The sequence below is a fragment of the Neolamprologus brichardi genome, unplaced genomic scaffold (assembly GCF_056152115.1).
Source record: "Neolamprologus brichardi isolate AB-2024 unplaced genomic scaffold, ASM5615211v1 NODE_ptg000033l+_length_6344489_cov_1, whole genome shotgun sequence".
NCBI classification, from domain to species: Eukaryota; Metazoa; Chordata; class Actinopteri; order Cichliformes; family Cichlidae; genus Neolamprologus; species Neolamprologus brichardi.
The window spans coordinates 3,701,529-3,728,492 of record NW_028270137.1 but is presented as its reverse complement, the minus strand read 5'-3'; positions in this window follow the sequence as shown (position 1 = coordinate 3,728,492).

Here is a 26,964-nt window from a genome sequence, read left to right as displayed (position 1 = left end):
CCGCTCTTGTTTCCCGGGTGGGGGTAACTGGTGTCCAGCCACCTCCCGTGCCTGTCCCAGCGCCCAGGCTGACGGCAGCCTCAACCCAGCCTGACCTCCCTAGAGGCTTGAAAGAGCTAACCAGTCCACCTGCTACTTCACCACTTCCTCCACCTCCTCACTCAGCTTTCCACGCCCTGGCACTATCACTGGTTAGGCTAGCTGAGGTGTCCCCTGCTCAGGCACCAGCCTTATTAGCCCAGGCTGCAGTTTTATCCCCCTCGGTAACTCTGTCGTTAGCTCAGCCATTAGCATCGCCAACCTCTGTTCATCCCTTAGCTTCCCCACTCCAGTCAGTTCCCTCACCTGCTGTTCAGCTTCCACTCCAGTCAGTTCCCTCACCTGCTGTTCAGCTTCCACTCCAGTCAGTTCCCTCACCTGCTGTTCAGCTTTCACTCCAGTCAGTTCCCTCACCTGCTGTTCAGCTTCCACTCCAGTCAGTTCCCTCACCTGCTGTTCAGCTTTCACTCCAGTCAGTTCCCTCACCTGCTGTTCAGCCTTCCCTCCTGTCCCCTGTCGTCCAGTCTCCTCCTGTCCTCCTGTCCCCTGTAGTCCAGTCTCCTCCTGTCCTCCAGTTCCCTGTCCTCCAGTCTCCTCCTGTCCTCCAGTCTCCTCCCGTCCTCCAGTCTGTCCAGTCTGTAGTCCAGTCAGTCCAGTCACAGTGTCCTGTTCTCCAGTCACCTCCCGTCCAGTCAGTCCAGTCGCCTCCCGTCCAGTCAGTCCAATCAGTTCAGTCACTCATCCACCACCCTGTTCAGTTCCCGGACCTGCAGCCACAGCACCCAGAGCCAGCTGTGAGCCCTCCTGCTCTCCAGCCAGGGGCCTCCGCGCCCGCTGGCCCGGCCGCTCTCCAGCCAGGGGCTTCCGCACCCGCTGGCCGTGCCTGTCTCCAGCCAGGGGCTTCCGCGCCCGCTGGCCCTAAAGCTGTGGCTCTGTCACCCCCGGCTCCCGTGCCGTCGCCTGGTCCAGACTCAGACTCAGCCTCAGCTTCTGCTTCGCCTGGGCCAGCCTCAGACTCAGCCTCAGCTTCTGCTTCGCCTTGGCCAGCCTCAGCTTTAGCTTCTGCTTCGCCTGGTCCAGACTCAGCCTCAGCTTCAGCTTCTGCTTCGCCTGGTCCAGACTCAGCCTCAGCTTCAGCGTCTGCTTCCCCTGGTCCAGCCTCAGCTTCCGCTTCGCCTGGGCCAGCCTCAGCCTCGGGCTCAGCTTCAGCGTCTGCTTCGCCTGGTCCAGACTCAGCCTCAGCTTCAGCGTCTGCTTCCCCTGGTCCAGCCTCAGCTTCCGCTTCGCCTGGGCCAGCCTCAGCCTCGGGCTCAGCTTCAGCGTCTGCTTCGCCTGGTCCAGACTCAGCCTCAGCCTCAGCGTCTGCTTCCCCTGGTCCAGCCTCAGCTTCCGCTTCGCCTGGGCCAGCCTCAGCCTCAGCCTCAGCTTCAGCGTCTGCTTCGCCTGGTCCAGACTCAGCCTCAGCCTCAGCTTCCGCTTCGCCTGGTCCAGCCTCAGCTTCCGCTTTGCCTGGGCCAGCCTCAGCTTCCGCTTCGCCTGGGCCAGCCTCAGCTTCCGCTTCGCCTGGGCCAGCCTCAGCCTCAGCTTCAGCGTCTGCTTCGCCTGGTCCTGCGGCTGGACGTCATCGCCGGCGCGGCCGCCCACCGGACCTGCTCAGCGGCGGCCGCCGCCTTCCTCGCGGCTGCCCACCGGACCTGCTCAGCGGCCGCCGCCGCCTTCCTCGCGCCCGCCGCCGCCTTCCTCGCGCCCGCCCACCGGACCAGCTCAGCGGCCGCCGCCGCCTTCCTCGCGGCCGCCGCCGCCTTCCTCGCGGCTGCCCACCGGACCTGCTCAGCGGCCGCCGCCGCCTTCCTCGCGGCCGCCGCCGCCTTCCTCGCGGCCGCCGCCGCCTTCCTCGCGGCCGCCCACCGGACCAGCTCAGCGGCCGCCGCCGTCTTCCTCGCGGCCGCCGCCGTCTTCCTCGCGGCCGCCGCCGTCTTCCTCGCGGCCGCCGCCGCCTTCCTCGCGGCCGTCGCTGCCTTCCTTGCGGCCGCCCACCTGAACAGTCTCGTCTCAGCCGCCGGCCACGTGGCCGCCCACCTGAACCGTCTTGTCTCGGCTGCCTGCCCCGTGGCCGCCCACCTGAACTGTTTCTGTTTTGGACTCCGTCCCTCCGTCCTGGGCCCCCTCCACCCGCCCTGTTCTGGTTTTTCTTTCTTTTGGCCGTCGGGTGCCGGCCTTTGGGGGGGGGGGGGGGGGGTACTGTCAGGGTTCCTGGGTCATCGACCCAGTGCTTTCAGTTTTGTTCATGTTCAGTTTATTTTGCCACTGCCTGTTTCACTTCCTGTTTGTTCCCCGTGTCAGCTTGTGTCATTAGTCAGATTATGTTCAGCCCTGTACTCACCTGTTTCCAATCATTGTCATCATTCAACCTGTGTATTTAAGTTCCTCGGTTTCACCAGTTCTTTGTCGTGTCATTGATGTTATGTTGTCGTTTCCGCCAGCCAGCCAGCCAGCAACTCAGTCTGTCCGTCCTTCCTTCATTCATTCATTCAGTCAGTCGTCCAGCCAGCCAGCCAGCCATTTCCTACCTCTGTTCTGTTTGCTCACGCCATCACAATAAACACCAGTCTTCACCTACCTGTGAGTCCTGCGTTTGGGTTCCTTCTTCCTCGCCTCCACACCACGCCTGACAATGTCAGTCTGTGGATATTGTAAGGGACACTGTGTTTACTAATGTGCTGTATGTGAAACCTTAAAAAGTGGTATCTGAGATAGGAGTTAAAAATGTTTTTGCTCATTATTGCCAAGTGCCCTCACCTTTTCTTTCAGTGTCTGTCTGGCTCTCATCAACAGATTTTAAGCAGAGGCTTTTAAGGTTGCTGTTTGGGGCTATTGACACAAGCTTCGCTGCCAACTTACTGAATCCTCGGATTACTTTTTTGTCCACATCAGTTTTAAGTAACATGGAAGCCTCTTCAAGAAGCTAAAATAAAGGATAAACATATACATATTAGCTTTGTACCATAATATATACCATTATATAGCAAACCAGAACAATCATTATTTCACACATCAATTATCATTAGAGAACAAATTATAATTTTGCATTTGTTTACTTTAATTCTCAAGTACACATTGCTGTGCAAAAGGGATGTTTAGACTATTCTTCCCAAAAAACTATCATTGGCATCAGATTGGTCCAAAATTATCCTGTAGCATGAAAATAAAACCAAAGAGAAAGACATAGTCAATGTTGCAATTTCTGTTAGTGTTCTGTTAGTGTACTTTTATTACTCATGAAATAAATCTGCTGATTCAGTCACTTTGCCTGTCCTGTAGGTATGTGATTATTAGAAGTCTGTATAAATGTGCAGCACATCAGTATATATTCGTGTTTTTGCCGTGCACTATTGTTATTGTTGTCTTTTGCTGCAGTTTTTGATAAAACACTCACCACAACAGGGATAGTGAGACATGGGAATTCTCGTAGAACCTCTTCAGTAGTATGCTGAAGAACGTAGTGTGTTCTGTACTTCTGTATTTTCCTGAGGTGTGTTCGAATGACATCCACATTTGGCCTAGTTTTTTGGCACTCTTGCTTAATCACTGATACATGTTGGTCGGTGCTCCTTTCATCCTCCCCATCGTCAAGAGGATTGATATCCTGGTTATTAAAAAGTTTAGCAAATATTGAGAGAAAAAAACCCCAAAACAATACTTTTAACTTTTATGTACAATTTAAAATGGCAAACAAACATTGAGCATATTTAACTTGCCTTGGTTTTTTCAAAAGGATACAGGGCTGGATATCTGATGATCTTTTTCTTCCTGAATTTGGAACTGAGTATTTCTGTCTCATTTTTTCAATTTCCTCTACGTCTACTAGTGGTCTTCTTTCCTTTTTTAAACTTGTTCCTGAGAGACTCATGCAGAACATCCTACAAACGATAAAAATGTAACTAATTATTCATAAATAGGTGCAACTAGGTCCTCCCTTTATACAAGACATTTACCAGAAAACTTTGAGAGACATAAAGCTGGTAGGTTTGCTGTAATCATGTCATAACCTAATTAGTTCCTATTTACAGATCTCTTCTTTAACTCTTAGGAGTTGATCGAACACATGATATAAAGGTTTGGAGCACTTTAGATTGGCTACATACACTATAAAAGGTAGATAAAGATTAGATAAAGTATTAATGGCATTATGTCCTACAAGCATACTCATCATGATCTTTCAGTCTATATGTTAATACCTCTACCTTTGAATAATAAAAATAATAATGTATACTTTATTGATCCCCACAGGGAAATTTCTCTCTTTGCATTTAACCCATTCACTCAGTGAAGCAGTGGGCAGCCACTAATCAGGCGCCCGGGGAGCAATGTGTAGGGACAGTACCTTGCTCAAGGGTACCTCAGGGTAGCCGTTCAGTTGATTCAAACCCCCGACCTTCCGATCATGGGGCAACCACACTACCTACTGAGCTATCCCTGCCCTATTTTCAAATTCAATTTTTTAAATACAAAAACTACACTATCCTGATACAAAGGCAAACAGAGCTAATATAATGCTGAATTTCACACCATTCACTTGAGAATTCACAGAGAAATGAAACATTAATTAATTTAAAAGAGCAATTGATATTTTATTTATTGTTTGACCATACTGGACGAGATCTGCCTCAAAAATCACAATACTAATACTTGTATTGTAGTGGACACAAGGGAACAGATAACCTCTGAATATGTAACAATGAAAATGTTAGCATGTTACACTCGTTAGCCAATAATTAGGCAATTCAAAGACAATTTGTTGGACAATTTTATCAATGTTTGCTTTTCAGGAATACTTACATATCCAGAGCCATAACTCTCCTTCAAGAAAGGAAAACTCAGAAGGACAGTCCTCAGAAGCTCTACATACTGCACATGAGAGGGATACCTGCAAATTTTGAATGATGAACTTAAATTCTGATGTACATACTGTATTTTAAAAGAATCAAATCTTAATTATATATAGACTTACATTGTCTCATTACTCAAGTGGTCAAACAGTGCTTGAATAAGCATGTTTTTGAGTCTGCTCTTGGTGGGTGACTTTAGTGCTGCATCTTTATTGGTCAACGCAGTGAGCACAGCTGGACAAAACTGCACTTTGCAGTTAAACATAGGTTGGAGTGCTGACACAGTATGCTTTTCTTTGTGTTGCCTTCCACTGCAAGAAGTAGTAAGAAGTATGTTTAGAGTTTGTTACAAGACATGAATATGCGTGTCCTTGTGTCCTGCATCAGGAATATCTGCATATTTAAAACGTACAATAACAGCTGCTGAACTACAGAAACAGAATCATAACAGAGAGTAAGAGTGGCTGTGACATTTCAATTTTGAAAGTAAATGGGTGTGTGATGCACATCAGCGCTGGAGAAACAGAACAGGGCTTGCGTCAACCCCTTGCCCCCCACCCTCCAACACCGTAAACCTAAGGGAGGGGAAACACTGAATTGTATGAATGTACAATTCAGTGAATCATGTCCAGTCAACTTAAGACTCACTCTTTCAGCTTCTCTACAGCAGACAAAAATTTCACTTGGTCGGTCTTTCACTTTTGGAAAAAGACGCTCACTCATTCTTTCAGTCATCTGCAGAAGAGTCGATCCATCGTTTTCATTGTCTGTGGCACAGAAAAACAATAAGACACGATCAAAACAGAAATGAGCATGTCGAAGATAAAGAATAAAAATATCATAAAACATTACTAAAAAGACAGCTATGCGTTCATTAGTGACTGTAGATGATGACAGACATGTGGAATAGCCAAAAAGTGGTTAAAATCATTTTAACAGTGGTTGACAACTCCTAACTAAAAAGTCACGGTTTAGGATGTATCTTACCTAACTTTGATATGGACTGCCTTAAAAGGTCGGTGGATCAGTGGATCAGTGTAATGAAGTCTTGTGGTCAAGATGTGATGGTTCACATCTGTATGCGTCCAAAGCATGAAAGTCTACCTCATCCCCAGGCTTGAATATCAACAGATCATCAGTCTCTCTGATGTGGTATGATTGAAGGTGTCTTATAAACTCCAGTGTTGTGAAAAGTCTTCCAACAAGAAACCATTTTGCCCTGATATACACAATCAGGACTATTTTCACAAACAGTGGAATTTGCTCTGCATGCACAAGTTCCAAAATGAAGAAATCTCCAACTGCATATTTTACAGAGTTTAAAATGATGCATTTACTCGTCCAGAGTTTCTCATCCACAGTAACGGCTGTCTCCAAGTTCTGCAAACAAATCTGCAAGTTCACTGGAAGTTCTTGAAGTGATAAGTTATTAACTGCTGCTTGTGTATGATCGCTCCTGATGATCCATTCAGGCTGCCACTCCCAGCATTGACGAAGCTGATTCCTCTTTGCCAAAGTCTGACAAATATTAATATAGTTATTGGTGATTCTTGCTACTGTCTTGAAATATTGATGTCTGGCTTCAAACCTCATGCACCAATGAGAGCGGAGTGACCCATAATCAAGGATGAGCCGAGGATAATGTAGCAGAAAATGCAGCTTGGGTGTAAACACACCAGTGTATGGTGTAACTGGCCCATGTAAAGTTCTCTATAAGTTCACTCAGAGCTCGTTCAGATGATTGGGGAAATTCAACAGTTTCCTGGATGACAGGGTCACAGTCTGGGGCAGACTCTAATCCTTGTTTCTGATATTTATGTTTCTTCCTCATGTGATTTTTCAAAAGATTTCCCAGACAAAAACTTTCTGGGACAGTCTTCTAGTCGGCAGACAATGAAGAATCCACATTCACTTTCATGGTATATCTGTTGATGTTTCAGCAGTTTTTCATATGTTGGTTTTCTTGTGGAGCACCGTGGACACTGATATGGCACATCCATAGAAATGCTCACCTACAAAGACCTGTTGATAATCTGCCAATTCATTTTCCCCAAGCCAAAGAGATACTTCTCCAACAGTCCACTGCTGAGCCATGATCTGTTAAAACAAAACAAAATGCCATTACATTGTTTTATTCTGTGACATCAAAAACTTATTTATTTATTTTTTGTTCAATCATTTTCCAAGCCGCTTTATTGTCATAAGGATCGGAGGGGTGCTGGAGCCTATCCCAGCTGTTTTTTTAGGAGGGGTAGACCCTGGACAGGTTGCCAGTCCATGGCAGGGTCGTCATTCAGATATGTATGTCTTTGGATTGTGGGTGGAAACCCACACAGAAACAGGGAGAAGATTGTGGGTGGAAACCCACACAGAAACAGGGAGAACATGCAAACTCCACACAAAAAGGCACCTGGTTGACTCCGGGAATTGAACAGAGTCTTTCTAGCAGTGAGGCATCAGCGCTAACCACTATACCACCGTTTATTCTAACTTTTAAGCCTTCTTCAGATAAATATTGATTATTTTATGCTTTGGATTATCTGGTCTTGTTAGTATAATGACCTCTTTTTTGCCTAATGTATGATGTTGGATAAATGAAATGTACATAAAAAATTTAACTATTTTAAAAAAGGACATTATCTTGGTAACATCAAATGACCGGAGCATAATTTGTCAACTACTCTGAAAATAAGTTATACAGTAACAGTCAAAGACACAACTTCTCATGTGTCATATTTCTATTTATTCAAAACACTTATGCATTGCTGTATTTTATGCAGCTACTCCACAATTCAAAGTACAGGATACTGAATTTCTGAGTTTTGTAGACCAGACACAGAGCTCACACAACAGGCTTCAGGCGCCATTTTGGTGACTTTAACAATATTATTAATTTTAATATCTGTCTAGCTGACATTAGTTTATGTACGCAGCACGCAATAGAGCCACATATTTTAGAGGCCAAATTAATTGGGAGCACCTTCACTTAATTGTAACAGTGGTTTTGTTAGGAAAACAGTTCTATATACCAGATACTAAACTGCGTTAATGTCAAAGGCTAACATATCTAACATAGCTAACCATTACTGTTAGCACAACATTAACAGCAAGCTACAATGACAAGTAACTCGTCATCTTTGACTCTGAGCTTAGTTTTATCCCACATATTAAACATGTAACCAAAATTGGATTTTATCATCTAAAAAATATAGCCAGAGTCCGCTCTATTCTCTCTCGGGCCAACACGGAGATGTTGATGCATGCTTTTATTACCAGTCGCATTGATTACTGTGATGTCCTGCTCTCTGGTCTCCCAAAAAAGAATATTTCACCTTTACAACTTTTACAAAACTCTGCAGCTCGTGTGCTGACAAAGACCAGAGGGCGGGCCCACATTACACCGGTTTTAGAATCACTGCATTGGCTCCCCGTGTGTTTCAGGATCGATTTTAAAGTTTTTTTATTGGTTTTTAAATGTCTTAATGGTCTTGGGCCTTCTTATCTCTCAGATCTGCTTTTACCATATGAACCCTCGCGGACCTTGAGGTCCTCTCGTACTGGCCTTTTGACTGTTCCCAAAGTCAGGACACATACTCACGGAGAGGCAGCGTTTCAGTGGTATGGTCCTCATCTGTGGAACAGCCTGCCGGAGGAGCTCGGGCCGCAGAGAACGTACATGTTTTTAAGAACAGGCTCAAGACCCACCTTTTTAATTTAGCTTTTACTTAACGTTTATTTATTTTATACTTATTTATTCTATCCTATTATTCTATTTATTATCTTTTCGTCGACTGGGAAGATAAACAAAAAGGGGTGAGAGGTATATTTTGAGCTGCGCCAACATATTTTCCCACTTACCTTTAATAAAGGTGGTCGTGTAGACTCGCTGTGATCGCCGATTATACGAGTGGTTATGCAAGCCGATGGTATGGTGTTCCGGGGTTCAAATAGTGGGTTTGCGCGCGCTTGAAAGGTCACATGAACTGCATTGTTTTTGTTTGTTTTTTTTGTTATTGTGAAACACTGTAGACTGCCTGGAATTGGCCATAAATGTCTGTATTTACATATATATGTATTGTAGGAATACAGCTGGAAATAAGCTGAGGGGAAAAGAGTGTTTGGTAAAAGAAATAATAAAGAGATGACGATTATGCCTAGTGGGAGGGGCCATGGGGTATAAAAGAAAGCTATCAGGGCCTACCTGGGTTTTTTCGGTGAGATGTTACAGAGAGGGTAACATGCAGACTGTGTTTTGTATATAGATGTTTGTTTTGTGTTGACTTAAGTTAGTTTTCTATTTTCTTTGTAAATAATCTTTTGTGCACCTGGGAGGCCGGCAGAATAAACTATCCACACTGAATGCTTCCTGACTACGCCTGCATTTGTTCGGGAGAAGTTTCAGAGAGGACCCCGCGACATATGGTGTCAGGAGTGGGATGGCTAGTCGCGCCTCCCAGTTAAGCGCACAGGGCTGCGGTCCCAGCAGCATGAGCTTCCAGTGGAGAAGAAAGCAGAGGAGCTGGCATGGGACACAGTGCCGGCGTCGTCTTCTTCAGCAGAGGAGGAGGAGGAGGTTTCCAGCAGGATTGGTCCAGCATTGCCTACAGCTTCGATCTCAGCACGTGACCCAAATGGAGAGCTGATTGCGATGATGAGGGACTTCCTGGCGGGACAGCAAAGGAGAGAGGAGGTTTTGTTGGCAGAACTCAGGGGGCTGAGGACTGTTTCCCCTCCCAATGCTCAGCTGCATTCAGATTTTGCTGGTCAGGAAAGCCCAGCCCACGCACCAGCCGGAGCAAGCACCACAGCAGCAACGGCCACACCAAGCACCGCAACAGCAAGCAGCCCCAGAATGGGACTGCCTACACCTGCACGCCAAAGAGAATACCGGGATCCCCCAGAGGAGGTTCCCTCTCATCAGTCACAAGCAGTGACCAACAACCTCGACCAGTCAGTCTCAGAGTGGATGCGATCTGCTGGGCCAAAAATTCCACCCTATCAGATGGGGGAAGACATTGAGAACTATTTGTTGCGTTTTGAGCGAGTTGCCAAAACCTGGAGATGGCCAGAGAGTGAATGGGCCTGTCGTCTGGTTCCACTGCTATCGGGGAAGGCGTTGGAGGCCTACACTGCAATGGATGAAGAAAGAGCCAATCGTTATGAAGATTTAAAAGCTGCATTGCTAACCAAATTTGACATTTCCCCTGAGACGTATCGGCAGAAGTTCCAGTCCAATACAGTTCCACCTGGTGAGAGCCCCACTGAGACCTATTATCGCCTGAAGGGCCTCTATCGGCGCTGGATCCGACCAGAGCAGCATATTAAAGAAGAGATGGGAGAAGCTATCATCTTGGAGCAGTTAATCCGGGTACGTCCAGGGGAGGTGAGGACCTGGGTGAGGGAGCATGAGCCAGCAGATGGACTGATTGCTGCTAAGCTGGTGTCACAGTACTTCAATGCGGGTAAAGGAGTAATACCGCGGAAGCACTAGCTGGTAGTCGGGCCGTACGCGTGTCTTAGTGCAGTTGAACATAATCCACAAAGTCCGCTTGTAGTCGAAAAACAAACAGGCAAACATTTATTTCCACAGTGATCCACAAATACAGTGATCCGTTTGAATGTTCATGCACACTGCAAACACGGTAAGAAACTGCTTTTCTCCGCAGCTAGTTAAAGCCCCCGTTGCTCCACACTGCCCGTCGCGAACACTCCCCCCGTGCACAGTTACCGTGTGTTAAAGGAACAGTACGTAAAAATTAAATAAGGCAAGAAAAAATACAATTTAACTGTAAATCTTACGCTAAACAAATTATAAAGTAAAAACTGAAATTCCACATTATCTTACACTTATCCTTATCCAAAATGATTCAAATTATTAACAAATATACACTGTGCAATCTGAGTAAACTAAGAGAAGATTAGACCTTTATCCTATACAAGGAGCACCACCTGTACGCTCATCTGGGACGCCACAGCGACCACCACTCCCATCATCGGGTCTTCTGAAGAGGGAGAGCAACCCAGAGCCACCAGAAACCCCCAAGGCATCAAACTTACGAGCAGCGGGTAAGTACTTTCTTTGTTATTATTGCCAGCAGCCAGGTCATAAAGCCTTGGTATGCCCTATCCGGAAGGCTAAAGTCACTGGTGCCTGCTATGCACCCCGGCTGGATATGGAGCCCACAAGGGTCCAGCCAGTGAATAGAACAGAATAGAATTCAACTTTATTGTCATTGCACATGCACAGGTACAGGGCAACAAAATGCAGTTTGCATCCATCCAGAAGTGCTTTAGTGATATAGATATATTACAATATATATTAGCAATAATATAGTTATGTAAGTATATTACAGAAATGGGTCTATTATGGTATGTTATAATGTGCACGGTATGAAGTATGTTATGAATATTCTATAACTATAAGTATGTACAGGCTGTAGTGAGTACAAGCTATGTACAGGCTATGAACAGGATATAAATATGAAATTAAAAAAACTATACAGAAATCTGAGATATACAGTTATACAGAACTGTGAACTATGCAAGTTATAAACAGTTGTAGGATTAAAAATTACCATATTTACAGAATGATTATTTACAAAGCTATACAGTAGTGCAGTTAAGATGAGTGAGATATGTGGATAATTTCTACAGAGGCTATATAAAGTGCTAGTAGTTGTGAGTGGTGGTTCAGTCCATGTTATTATTGTGTGTTTGAGGGTACGGTTGTCCATTGTGTGTGTGTGTAGGTGGTTGTGGGTGTGTGTATGTCCAGTCCATGAGTTTAATGTGGGTCAGATGTCAGGAGGCAGAGTTCAGGAGTCTGACCGCTGTGGGGAAGAAGCTGTTCCGGTACCTGGTGGTCTTAGTCCGGAGGCTCCTGTAGCGCCTCCCAGAGGGCAGGAGGGTGAAGAGTCCATGTGATGGGTGACTGGGGTCTTTGATGATTTTCCCAGCCCTTTTCAGACACCGCTTCCTGTAGATGTCTTTTATGGCAGGAAGTGGTGCTCCGGCGATGCGCTGGACGACCCTCTGCAACGCCTTTCAGTCCGAGGCAGAGCAGTTCCCGTACCAGACTGTTATACAGTTGGTCAGGATGCTCTCGATGGTGCAGCGATAGAAGTTCACCAGGGTGTCTGAGGACAGGTGGTTCTTCCTCAGAGTCCTCAAGAAGAAGAGGCGCTGGTGAGCCTTCTTGACCAGCTTGGAGCAGTTGGTCGTCCAGATGAGATCCTCGGAGATGTGGACTCCCAGGAACTTGAAGCTGCTCACACGCTCCACAGCCGTCCCCTTAATGTGGATGGGTGGATGTGGGTCAGCATTCCTCCTGTAGTCCACGATGAGCTCCTTGGTCTTCTCGGTGTTAAGCAGCAGGTTGTTTCTGTCGCACCACTCAGCCAGACAATCCACCTCCTCCCTGTAGGCGGCCTCATCGTTGTCACTGATGAGGCCAATCACCGTGGTGTCATCTGCAAACTTAATGATGGTGTTGGAACCATCAGCAGGTCTGCAGTCGTGGGTGAAGAGGGAGTAGAGGAAAGGGCTCATCACACAGCCTTGTGGTACACCGGTGTTCATTGTGATTGTAGATGAGCAGCGGTTATCCAGCCAGACATGTTGGGGGCGGTTGGTCAGGAAGTCCAGTAACCATTTGCAGATGAGGGAACTGATGCCCAGGTCTGTCAGTTTCCTGATGAGTTGTGAGGGGTGGATTGTATTGAATGCTGAACTGACGTCTATAAACAGCATTCTGGCGTATGTGTTGTTGTTGTCCAGGTGTGAGAGGACAGAGTGCAGTGCTGGCGGTATGCGAATTGGTGGGGGTCCAGGGTGGGGGGGGAGACAAGATTTGAAGTGTGCTAGGACCAGCTGCTCTAAGCACTTAGTGATGATGGGGGTGAGTGCTACTGGGCGGTAGTCATTGAGGCAAGATGGGTTGGAGTTTTTGGGTATCGGGACGATGGAGGTGGATTTGAAGCAGGCCGGTACCACAGCGTGGGCCAAGGACAGATTGAATATGTCTATGAGCACTCCTGCGAGCTCCCCAGAACACGCTCTGAGAACACGCCCTGGATGCCATCAGGACCTGCAGCCTTGTGGACATTGATCCTGCTCAGCACCGCTCCTACATCGGTGGGGGAGAGAGTCAGAGGTTGGTGGTCTGGCGTCATGTCTGTTTTGGTTGTGGTTGTGGGGTTCCCTCGCTCAAAACGAGCATAAAAGTTGTTGAGCTCGTTGAGGAAGGAGACATCAGAGGGTGCGGGGGAGGGTTTGGTGGTCCTGTAGTCTGTAATGGTCTGGAGTCCTTGCCACATGCGTCGGGGGTTGGAGTTGGAGAAGTGTTCTTCTACCTTCTTTTTGTAATGGTGTTTGGCTTTTTTGATGCCCTTCTTTAGATTAGCCCTGGCTGTACTGTAGGCGTGTGCATCTCCTGACCTAAAGGCAGTGTTGCGGGCCTTCAGGAGGAGACGAACATCCCGGTTCATCCAAGGCTTCTGGTTGGGGTACATGGTGATCCGTTTCTGGGTGGTGACACTGTCTATGGTTTCGGAGATGTAATCCAGTACAGATGAGGCGTACTGGTCCAGGTCTGTGTGGGTGAACATATTCCAGTCTGTGTTTTTAAATCTGTCCTGGAGCACTGCGTCTGTCCCCTCTGGCCACACTTTAATTGTCCTCACAGCAGGTTTCACACGTTGGATGAGTGGTGAATACCTAGGTGTGAGGAACAGGGAGAGATGGTCCGATTATCCAATGTGGGGGAGGGGTGTGGCTTTATAGGCTCCAGACAGGTTGGAATACACATGGTCTAAAGTCTTGTCTCCTCTGGTGTGGCAGAAGACATGTTGGTGGAATCTGGGGAGGACTGTCTTTAAGTTGGTGTGGTTGAAGTCGCCAGCAACAATAAAAGCAGCCTCGGGGTGTTTATTCTGGTGTTTGTTAATGGCTGCAGAAAGTTCTTTCATGGCCAACCTAGCATTAGCGTCGGGGGGGATATACACTGCAGTGAGTATGATCGAAGTGAGTTCTCTGGGGAGATAATAAGGTCTGCATTTGACCATTAAAAACTCCGCATTAGGTGAGCAGTGACTCTCAGTAGTAGTGGAGTTCATGCACCAAGCATTGTTAATATAAATGCACAAACCTCCACCTCTGGTCTTGCCGGAGTCATCTGCTAGCCTGTCGGCTCGGTGTGTGTGGCGTCCTGCTAACTCGATAGCATTGTCCGGGCAGCTGTTGTTCAACCATGTTTCGGTGAAAAACATGACATTTGAGTCCATAATGCGTCTGTTGTTAGTGATGGAGAGCCGTAACTCATCCATTTTGTTTGCCAGAAAACGGACATTGGCGAGGAAAATACTGGGTAAAGGCATCCGGTGTGGTGTTAGCTTTAGCTTAGCCCGTAAGCCCGTAGCCCTCCGCGCCTACCTCGCCTTTGTTTACCATCTCGGCGCCGTCTGCGTGCACTTCCGCCCGGCCGGGGAGAGTGGGCAGCCTCCGGTGTTCTGGAGATCTCTGGGATGAGTCAGAGATCGGCGATAAAACTGTTGGAGTTATGAGTCCAGATGTCCAGAATCTCTTGTCTGCTGTAGGTCAGCAACGCACAGCAATTCTGGATGAATAATCCGGTTAAAAGTAGATAAAAAACCGCTAAATAGCACATTCTGGAGAGACACTGAGCCTCGCGTTGTTCACGCGCCGCCATCTTGGTGGACGTGCAACGCTATAAAAAAGTTCTGTACCACCAGTTGGAGTGGTACAGAACTTGCCTGTAGAGGTTATTCTGGGGATGGACTTGCCTGTACTCATGGACTTGCTGCAAGAAAAAGAAGAACAGTGGACAGAGACTGATGTGGGGGATAAGGGGAATGCTAAATTAAATGTTTCTGGCCCAGTGGACACTAGAGCCCAGGCGAAGGCTGGATGCCAACCCTTGCCAGACTTTGACAGTAGTCTGTGTGAGGGTGGCACTGATGGGCCAAGAAAATCCCGCCGCCAACGCCGCTTTGAGAAGCAGCTATGGTCAAAGGGGCCGAACACTAAGAGCATGAAATGGGATGTACCAGAAAATATCACTTTGTTGCAAAGGGAGGATGAAACGTTGAAAGTTTTGTTTGCTAATGTGACTGAAGGGGGAACTGGAAAATGGGGAGGGAAAGAGAAGTTCATTGTTGACAAAAATGTGTTGTATGCAGTTGACGGTGACCACCAACAGCTTGTGATACCTTCTAGTTGTAGACCCCTCATTATGCACCTAGCACATACCCTCCCCTGGGCAGGTCATCTGGGTCACCAAAAAACCTATATGCGAGATAGCTCACGTTTCTTTTGGCCGTCAATGTACACAGACACACAAAAATATTGCCGTACATGCCTTACCTGCCAGAAAGCTTGTCCAGCTCGCCAGTCTGACAGGGCCCTGCTACAGCCACTTCCGGTCATCTCCACCCCCTTCCGTAGGATAGCTATGGACATTGTGGGTCTTCTGGTAAAAAGTAGTCATAAATTTTGGTGGTGTGTGATTATGCGACTCGTTTCCCAGAAGCTTTCCCTCTGTGTGCGCTCACGGCACCCAATGTTCTGCGTGCACTGGTACAGCTGTTCTCCTGGGTGGGGATACCAGATGAGATTTTGACCAACCAAGGGACTAACTTTACCTCTAGGTTGATGCAGCTCTTCCACAACCAGCTAAGCATCTCTGCCATCAGGACGTCACCCTACCATCCACAGACAGATGGGTTGGTGGAGAGGTTCAACCAAACTCTGAAGAGGATGCTGCAGAAGTTTGTGTCAGACACTGGGAAAGACTGGGACCAGTGGCTACCCTTCCTGCTGTTTGCATACAGAGAAGTTCCCCAGGCTTCCACTGGTTTCTCACCATTCGAGCTACTCTATGGTTGGGATGTGCAGGGGCCGTTGGCTCTCCTCCGGAAGGGTTGGGAGTCTCCTGCTTCTGCTTCAAATGATAAAGGAGTGGTGCAATTTGTGCTGGAAATGAGAGATTGGTTGGGGAGATACCATGAAGAGGCCGAGGTCAACCTGCGAGATGCTCAACGAAGCCAGAAGACCTGGTATGACCAATAGGCCCGGCAACGTGAATTTCAACCTGGTCAAAAGGTGTTGTTACTTCTCCCCTCAGCCAACAGTAAACTTCTGGCGAAATGGCAAGGGCCATACACAGTTCTTCGCAGAATGGGGCCAGTGACCTATGAGATTCATCTTCCTGAAAAGAGGAAACCGAAGCAGACTTACCATGTGAATCTCCTGAAAGAATGGGAAGAGCGTGCCCACCAGGCCCCTGCGAAAGCTCTGATGGCAAGAGAAGTGCCAAGAGAAGGGAAGACAGAACCCGAGCAGGGAGCCGATCCAATGTCTCCGGTGCTGACTCATCTTACCCCACAGCAGGCTGCTGAGCTACTCCAAATCCTTCGGTAGACTCCATCTCTGTGTTCAGTAAACCCCGGCAGGACCACCCTTGTCGAACATGTGATACGCCTAAAGGATAGACATCCCATCTGCCAATGTCCATACCGGGTTCCACAACACTTAGTGGATAAATTGCGACAGGAGGTGGAGAAGATGCTGGAGCTTGGGGTGATAGAGCCGTCCTGCTCAGAGTGGTGTAGCCCGGTGGTCATCATCTTCAAGAAAGATGGCGCCCTACGCATCTGCATTGATTTCCGGAAGCTTAATTCCATTTCAGAGTTTGATGCCTACCCCATGCCTCGAATCGAGGATTTGCTGGAGAAGATTGGAGCAGCCAGGTACATCACCACCCTGGATCTGTGCAAAGGTTACTGGCAAGTGCCACTGGAGGAGTCTTCTCGACCGTACACCACCTTCAGGACACCTGCCGGCCTGTTCCAGTTCACGGTGATGCCATTTGGGCTACGTGGGGCTCCGGCCACCTTCCAAAGGCATATGGACAAATTACTACAGGGGTGTGACCCCCATAGTGCCGCCTACCTGGATGATGTAGTGATCTTCAGCAACACCTGGGAAGAACATCTGCAGCACCTGTCCGAAGTCCTGGGAAGAATCCATAAGGCAGGGTTGACCCTCAACCCCTCTAAATGTGAGTGGGCACGGCAGGAGACCCGCTACCTTGGCTACCAAGTGGGCAGAGGTGAGGTGCGCCCGCTGATGGATAAAGTAGAAGCTATCCAGAACTGCCCTCGGCCTCGCACTAGCCCCTTCCTGGGGCTGGTTGGCTGGTACCAAAGATTTGTGCCCCAGTTTGCAACTATTGCGGCCCCTCTTACTGCTTTGACCAGCAAGGACCAACGGAATCCTGTCACATGGACAGCGGAATGTGAACAAGCTTTCAAAAGGCTGAAAACCTGCCTGTGTACGACCCCAGTTCTCAGGAGCCCAGACTTCAGGAAGAAATTTCTGGTCCAGGTGGATGCCTCCAAAAGCGGCCTGGGAGCAGTGCAGGCCCAAGGGGACCCTGGAGAAGAGCATCCGGTCCTATACCTAAGCCAAAAGCTGCTGCCACGAGAGACCAACTACTCAACTGTGGAGAAGGAGGCCTTGGCCATTAAGTGGGCACTGGAGAAACTCAGGAATTATTTACTTGGAAGGGAGTTTGAGTTGGAAACTGATCACAGAGCTCTCACCTGGATCCATTCCATGAAGGACCATAACAGCCGACTGACACGCTGGTACCTTTCACTGCAGCCGTTCAGATTCACCATCCGTCAAAGACCAGGCTAGCTCAATGTAGTGGCAGATTATCTCTCCAGGTTGCCGCACAACGCAAGGGGATGATGTGACGGAGTTACACCGTCCCAGGCCGCAGACAGCTGACCTGGGCACATACACGCACCACCACCATTAGTTTCTACAATTACCGTGGCTGCGCGTCTTTTTGACGACCGGGCAGATAAACAAAAAGGGGTGAGAGGTATATTTTGAGCGGCGCAGAGGGTGGCCAACATATTTTTCCCACTTACCTTTAATAAAGCCGGTCGCGTAGACTCGCTGTGATCGCCGATTATACGGGTGGTTATGCAAGAAGATGGTATGGTGTTCCTGGGTTCAAATAGTAGGTTCGGGCGCGCTTGAAAGATCACGTGAACTGCATTATTTTTGTTTGGTTTTTTTTGTTATTGTGAAACACTGTAGGCTGCCTGGAATTGGCCATAAATGTCTGTATTTACATATATATGTATTGTAGGAATACAGCTGGAAATAAGCTGAGGAGAAAAGAGTGTTTGGTAAAAGAAATAATAAAGAGATGACGATTATGCCTGGTGGGAGGGGCCATGGGGTAAAAAAGAAGGCTGTTTTTCGGTGAGATGTTACAGAGAGGGAAACATGCATACTGTGTTTTGTATATAGATGTTTGTTTTGTGTTGACTTAAGTTAGTTTTCTATTTTCTTTGTAAATAATCTTTTGTGCACCTGGGAGGCCGGCAGAATAAACTATCCACACTGAATGCTTCCTGACTACGCCTGCCTTTGTTCGGGAGAAGTTTCGGAGAGGACCCCGCGACAAGTTGACATACTCTCACACGCACTGAGCAGTTGTCATACTCTCACACGCACCGAGCAGTTGTCATACTCTCACACGCACCGAGCAGTTGACATACTCTCAAACGCACTGAGCAGCAAACTCAGAAACCAGTCTTACTTGTTATCATCTATCGTCCACCTGGGCCTTACACAGAGTTTCTGTCTGATTTCTCAGACTTTATATCTAATTTAGTTCTGAGCTCAGATAAAATAATTATTGTGGGTGATTTTAACATCCATGTTGATGCTAAAAATGACAGCCTCAACATGGCATTTAATCTGTTGTTAGACTCAATTGGTTTCTCTCAAAATGTAAAAGAACCCACCCACCACTTTAATCACACTCTAGATCTTGTTTTAACATATGGCATAGAAACTGAACATTTAACAGTGTTTCCTGAAAACCCTCTCCTGTCTGATCATTTCTTGATAACATTTACATTTACAATAATTGATTACGCAGCAGTGGAGAGTGGACTTTATCAAAGTAGATGTCTTTCTGAAAGCGCTGTAACTAAGTTTAAGAATATAATCCAGCCACTGTTATCATCGTCAATGCCCTGTACCAACACAGAGCAGAGCAGCTATCTGAACGCTACCCCAACAGAGGTCGATTATCTTGTTAATAATTTCACCTCCTCACTACGTACGACTCTGGATACTGTAGCTCCGGTGAAAACTAAGGTCTCTAATCAGAAGTACCTGACCCCGTGGTATAATTCTCAAACACGTACCCTAAAGCAGATGACTCGTAATCTGGAGAGGAAATGGCGTGTCACAAATGTAGAGGATCATCATTTAGCCTGGAGAAATAGTTTGTTGCTTTATAAGAAAGCCCTCCGCAAAGCCAGAACAGCTTACTACTCATCACTGATTGAAGAAAATAAGAACAACCCCAGGTTTCTCTTCAGCACTGTAGCCAGGCTGACAAAAAGTCAGAGCTCTTTTGAGCCAACCATCCCTTTAACGTTAACTAGTGATGACTTCATGAACTTCTTCACAAATAAAATTTTTATCATTAGAGAAAAAATTACCAATAATCATCCCACAGATGTAATATTATCTACAGCTACTCTTAGTTCCATTGATGTTAAATTAGACTCTTTTTCTCCAATCGATCTTTCTGAGTTAACTTCAATAATTACTTCCTCCAAACCATCAACGTGTCTTTTAGACCCCATTCCTACAAAACTGCTCAAAGAAGTCCTGCCATTGATTAATTCTTCGATCTTATATATGATCAACCTATCTCTAATAATCGGCTATGTACCACAGGCCTTCAAGGTGGCTGCAGTTAAACCTTTACTCAAAAAGCCATCTCTAGACCCAGCAGTCTTAGCTAATTATAGGCCAATCTCCAACCTTCCTTTCATATCAAAAATCCTTGAAAGAGTAGTTGTCAAACAGCTAACAGATCATCCACAGAGGAATGGTTTATTTGAAGAGTTTCAGTCAGGTTTCAGAGTTCATCACAGCACAGAAACAGCTTTAGTGAAGGTTACAAATGATCTTCTTATGGCCTCTGACAGTGGACTCATCTCTGTGCTTGTCCTTCTTGACCTTAGTGCAGCATTCGATACTGTTGACCATAATATCCTATTAGAGCGATTAGAACATGCTGTAGGTATTACAGGTATTGCACTGCAGTGGTTTGTATCATATCTATCTAATAGACTCCAATTTGTGCATGTAAATGGAGAGTCCTCTTCACACACTGAGGTTAATTATGGAGTTCCACAGGGTTCAGTGCTAGGACCAATTCTGTTTACATTATACATGCTTCCCCTAGGCAGCATCATTAGAAGACATAGCATACATTTTCACTGCTATGCAGATGACACCCAGCTCTATCTGTCCATAAAGCCAGATAACACACACCAATTAGTTAAACTGCAGGAATGTCTTAAAGACATAAAGACTTGGATGGCCACTAACTTTCTGCTTCTTAACTCAGATAAAACTGAGGTCATTGTACTCGGCGCTGAAAAGCTTAGAAATATGGTATCTAACCAGATTCTTACTCTGGATGGCATTACCTTGGCCTCCAGTAACACTGTGAGGAACCTTGGAGTCATTTTTGACCAGGATATGTCCTTCAACGCACATATTAAACAAATATGTAAGACTGCGTTCTTCCATTTGCGCAACATCTCTAAAATTAGAAATATCCTGTCTCAGAGTGATGCTGAAAAACTAGTTCATGCATTTATTACTTCCAGGCTGGACTACTGCAATTCATTATTATCAGGATGTCCAAAAAACTCACTGAAAAGCCTTCAGTTAATCCAAAATGCTGCAGCAAGAGTACTGACAGGGACTAGAAAGAGAGAGCATATTTCTCCTGATTTGGCTTCCCTTCATTGGCTTCCTGTTAAATCCAGAATTGAATTCAAAATCCTGCTCCTCACATACAAGGTCTTAAATAATCAGGCCCCATCTTATCTTAATGACCTTGTAGTACCATATCACCCTATTAGAGCACTTCGCTCCCGCTCTGCAGGCCTACTTGTTGTTCCTAGAGTATTTAAAAGTAGAATGGGAGGGAGAGCCTTCAGTTTTCAGGCCCCTCTTCTGTGGAACCAGCTTCCAGTTTGGATTCGGGAGACAGACACTATCTCTACTTTTAAGATTAGGCTTAAAACTTTCCTTTTTGCTAAAGCATATAGTTAGGGCTGGACCAGGTGACCCTGAATCCTCCCTTAGTTATGCTGCAATAGATGTAGGCTGCCGGGGGATTCCCATGATGCATTGAGTTTTTCCTTTCCAGTCACCTTTCTCACTCACTATGTGTTAATAGACCTCTCTGTATTGAATCGTATCTGTTATTAATCTCTGTCTCTCTTCCACAGCATGTCTTTATCCTGTCTTCCTTCTCTCACCCCAACCGGTCAATTCAATTCAATTCATCCATCCATCCATCTTCATCCGCTTTATCCGGGGCCGGGTCGCGGGGGCAGCAGCCTAAGCAAAGAGGCCCAGACCTCCCTCTCCCCAGCCACCTCCTCCAGCTCATCCGGGGGAACACCAAGGCGTTCCCAGGCCAGCCGAGAGATATAATCTCTCCAGCGTGTCCTGGGTCTGCCCCGGGGCCTCCTCCCGGTGGGACATGCCTGGAACACCTCACCCAGGAGGCGCCCAGGGGGCATCCTTACCAGATGCCCAAACCACCTCAGCTGGCTCCTTTCGATGTGGAGCAGCAGCGGCTCTACTCTGAGCCCCTCCCGGATGGCCGAACTTCTCACCCTATCTCTAAGGGAGATGCCAGCCACCCTTCGGAGGAAGCTCATTTCCGCCGCTTGTATCCGCGATCTCGTCCTTTCGGTCACTACCCACAGCTCGTGGCCATAGGTGAGGGTAGGGACGTAGATCGACCGGTAAATTGAGAGCTTCGCTTTTACACTCAGCTCCCTCTTCACCACAACGGACCGGTGCAGCGTCTGCATTACTGCAGCTGCAGCCCCAATCTGTCTGTCGATCTCCGGCTCCCTTCTCCCATCACTCGCGAACAAGACCCCGAGATACTTGAACTTCTCCACTTGGGGCAGGACCTCATCCCCGACCCGGAGTGGGCACTCCACCCTTTTCCGGCTGAGAACCATGGCCTCAGATTTGGAGGTGCTGATCCTCATTCCCGCTGCTTCACACTCGGCTGCGAACCGCTCCAGTGCGAGCTGGAGGCCCTCACCCGATGAAGCCAACAGAACCACATCATCCGCAAAGATCAGAGATGAGATCCTGAGGCCACCAAAGCGAAAGCCCTCCGCCACTTGGCTGCGCCTAGAAATCCTGTCCATAAAAATTATGAACAGAACCGGTGACAAAGGGCAGCCCTGGCGGAGCCCATCACCCACCGGGAACGAGTCCGACTTATTGCCGGCAATGCGAACCAAGCTCTTACAACGGTTGTATAGGGATCGAATGGCCCGTAGCAATGGGCCAGACACCCCATACTCCCGCAACACCTCCCACAGGACACCCCGAGGGACACGGTCGAATGCCTTCTCCAAGTCCACAAAACACATGTAGACTGGTTGGGCAAACTCCCATGCACCCTCAAGTATCCTCGAGAGGATGAAGAGCTGGTCCAGTGTTCCGCGACCAGGACGAAAACCGCATTGTTCCTCCTGCATCAGAGGTTCGACTAGCGGACGGACTCTCCTTTCCAGCACCCTGGCATAGACTTTCCCGGGGAGGCTGAGGAGTGTGATCCCCCTGTAGTTGGAACACACCCTCCGGTCCCCCTTCTTAAAGATGGGGACCACCACCCCGGTCTGCCAATCCACGGGTACTGCCCCTGATCTCCACGCAACATTGCAGAGGCGTGTCAGCCAGGACAGCCCTACAACGTCCAGAGCCTTCAGGAACTCGGGGCGGACCTCATCAACACCAGGGGCTCTGCCACCAAGGAGTTGTTTAACTGCCTCAGTGACCTCGCCCCCAGAAATTGGCGGGTCATTCCCCTCATCCCCAGACTCTGCTTCCTCCTTGGAAGACGCGTCAGTGGGATTGAGGAGGTCCTCGAAGTATTCCTTCCACCGCCTGACAATTTTCTCAGTCGACGTCAGCAGCGCTCCGCCAGCACTATACACAGTGCAGGTAGAGCACCGCTTTCCCCTCCTGAGACGCCTGACGGTTTGCCAGAACCTCTTCGAGGCAGTCCGAAAGTCTTTTTCCATGGCCTCTCCGAACTCCTCCCACACCCGAGTTTTTGCTTCAGCCACTGCCCGAGCCGCATTCCGCTTGGCCTGTCGATACCTGTCGGCTGCCTCCGGAGTCCCACAGGCTAACCAAGCCCGATAGGACTCCTTCTTCAGCCTGGTGGCTCCCTTCACCTCTGGTGTCCACCATTTGGTTCGGGGATTACCACCACGGCAGGCACCAACCACCTTGCGGCCGCAGCTCAATGCAGCAGCTTCGGCAATGGAGGCGCTGAACATGGTCCATTCGGACTCGATGTCCCCCGCCTCCCTCGGAATGCTGTTGAAGCTCTGCCGGAGGTGTGCGTTGAAGATCTCGCTGACTGGGGCCTCTGCTAGTCGTTCCCAGCACACCCTCACTACGCGTTTAGGTGCACCAGGTCTGTCCAGCGTCCTCCCCCGCCACCTGATCCAACTCACCACCAGGTGGTGATCAGTTGACAGCTCAGCCCCTCTCTTTACCCGAGTGTCCAGAACATATGGTCGCAGGTCTGGTGATACGATTACAAAATCGATCATCGACCTACGGCCTAGAGCGTCCTGGTGCCACGTGCACTTATGGACACTCTTATGTTCGAACAAGGTGTTCGTTATGGCCAAACTGTGATTAGCACAGAAGTCCAATAACAAAGCACCGCTCGGGTTCAGATCAGGGAGGCCGTTCCTCCCAATCACGCCCCTCCAGGTCTCGCTGTCGTTACCCACGTGAGCATTGAAGTCTCCCAGCAGGACAACAGAGTCTCCAGGTGGAGCACCTTCCAGCACCCCCCCCCCCAGGGACTCTAAGAAGGCTGGGTACTCCGAACTGCCACTCGGCGCATAAGCGCAGATGACAGTCAGGACCCGTTCCCCGACCCTAAGGCGCAGGGAACAAACCCTCTCGTCCACCGGGAAAAACCCCAACGTACCGGCAGCAAGCCGAGGGATATTAGAATACCCACCCCAGCCCGCCGCCTCTCACCAGGGGCAACTCCAGACTGAGACAGAGTCCAGCCCCTCTCCAGGAGACTGGTTCCAGAGCCCAAGCCGTGCGTAGAGGTGAGCCCGACTATATCTAGCCGGTACCTCTCAACCTCACGCACTAACTCAGGCTCCTTCCCCACCAGAGAGGTGACATTCCATGTCCCTATTGCCAGTCTTGGCAGCCGGGGGTCAGTCCGCCAGGGCCTCCGCTCCTGGCCGCCACCCGGCACACAATGCACCTGACCCCTATGGCGCCTCCTGCGGGTGGTGGGCCTGCGGGAGGATGGGCCCATGTCTCCTCTTCGGGCTGTGCCCGGCCGGGCCCCATGGACTAAGGCCCGGCCACCAGACGCTCGCCCTCGGGCACCCTCCCCGGGCCTGGCTCAAGGGCGGGGCCCCGGTAACCCTATCCCGGGCAGGGTAAACTGTTCCCTCTCTGTTTTTTTCATAGGGGTCTTCTGAATCGCTCTTTGTCTGGTCCCTCACCCAGGACCAATTTGCCATGGGAGACCCTACCAGGGGGCAAAAGCCCCCAGACAACATAGCCCCTGGGATCCCTGGGACACACAAACCCCTCCACCACGATAAGGTTGCGATTCACGGAGGAGAGTCAATTCAATTCAATTCAATTCAATTCAATTCAATTTTATTTATATAGCGCCAAATCACAACAAATGTCGCCTCAAGGCGCTTCATAGATACAGAGAAAAACCCAACAATCATATGACCCCCTATGAGCAAGCACTTTGGCGACAGTGGGAAGGAAAAACTCCCTTTTAACAGGAAGAAACCTCCGGCAGAACCAGGCTCAGGGAGGGGCGGCCATCTGCTGCGACCGGTTGGGGTGAGAGAAGGAAGACAGGATAAAAGACATGCTGTGGAAGAGAGACAGAGATAAATAACAGATACGATTCAATACAGAGAGGTCTGTTAACACATAGTGAGTGAGAAAGGTGACTGGAAAGGAAAAACTCAATGCATCATGGGAATCCCCCGGCAGCCTACATCTATTGCAGCATAACTAAGGGAGGATTCAGGGTCACCTGGTCCAGCCCTAACTATATGCTTTAGCAAAAAGGAAAGTTTTAAGCCTAATCTTAAAAGTAGAGATAGTGTCTGTCTCCCGAATCCAAACTGGAAGCTGGTTCCACAGAAGAGGGGCCTGAAAACTGAAGGCTCTCCCTCCCATTCTACTTTTAAATACTCTAGGAACAACAAGTAGGCCTGCAGAGCGGGAGCGAAGTGCTCTAATAGGGTGATATGGTACTACAAGGTCATTAAGATAAGATGGGGCCTGATTATTTAAGACCTTGTATGTGAGGAGCAGGATTTTGAATTCAATTCTGGATTTAACAGGAAGCCAATGAAGGGAAGCCAAATCAGGAGAAATATGCTCTCTCTTTCTAGTCCCTGTCAGTACTCTTGCTGCAGCATTTTGGATTAACTGAAGGCTTTTCAGTGAGTTTTTTGGACATCCTGATAATAATGAATTGCAGTAGTCCAGCCTGGAAGTAATAAATGCATGAACTAGTTTTTCAGCGTCACTCTGAGACAGGATATTTCTAATTTTAGAGATGTTGCGCAAATGGAAGAACGCAGTCTTACATATTTGTTTAATATGTGCGTTGAAGGACATATCCTGGTCAAAAATGACTCCAAGGTTCCTCACAGTGTTACTGGAGGCCAAGGTAATGCCATCCAGAGTAAGAATCTGGGTAGATACCATATTTCTAAGCTTTTCAGCGCCGAGTACAATGACCTCAGTTTTATCTGAGTTAAGAAGCAGAAAGTTAGTGGCCATCCAAGTCTTTATGTCTTTAAGACATTCCTGCAGTTTAACTAATTGGTGTGTGTTATCTGGCTTCATGGACAGATAGAGCTGGGTGTCATCTGCATAGCAGTGAAAATGTATGCTATGTCTTCTAATGATGCTGCCTAGGGGAAGCATGTATAATGTAAACAGAATTGGTCCTAGCACTGAACCCTGTGGAACTCCATAATTGACCTCAGTGTGTGAAGAGGACTCTCCATTTACATGCACAAATTGGAGTCTATTAGATAGATATGATACAAACCACTGCAGTGCAATACCTGTAATACCTACAGCATGTTCTAATCGCTCTAATAGGATATTATGGTCAACAGTATCGAATGCTGCACTAAGGTCAAGAAGGACAAGCACAGAGATGAGTCCACTGTCAGAGGCCATAAGAAGATCATTTGTAACCTTCACTAAAGCTGTTTCTGTGCTGTGATGAACTCTGAAACCTGACTGAAACTCTTCAAATAAACCATTCCTCTGTGGATGATCTGTTAGCTGTTTGACAACTACTCTTTCAAGGATTTTTGATATGAAAGGAAGGTTGGAGATTGGCCTATAATTAGCTAAGACTGCTGGGTCTAGAGATGGCTTTTTGAGTAAAGGTTTAACTGCAGCCACCTTGAAGGCCTGTGGTACATAGCCGATTATTAGAGATAGGTTGATCATATATAAGATCGAAGAATTAATCAATGGCAGGACTTCTTTGAGCAGTTTTGTAGGAATGGGGTCTAAAAGACACGTTGATGGTTTGGAGGAAGTAATTATTGAAGTTAACTCAAAAAGATCGATTGGAAAGAAAGAGTCTAACTTAACATCAATGGAACTAAGAGTAGCTGTAGATAATATTACATCTGTGGGATGATTATTGGTAATTTTTTCTCTAATGATAAAAATTTTATTTGTGAAGAAGTTCATGAAGTCATCACTAGTTAACGTTAAAGGGATGGTTGGCTCAAAAGAGCTTTGACTTTTTGTCAGCCTGGCTACAGTGCTGAAGAGAAACCTGGGGTTGTTCTTATTTTCTTCAATCAGTGAT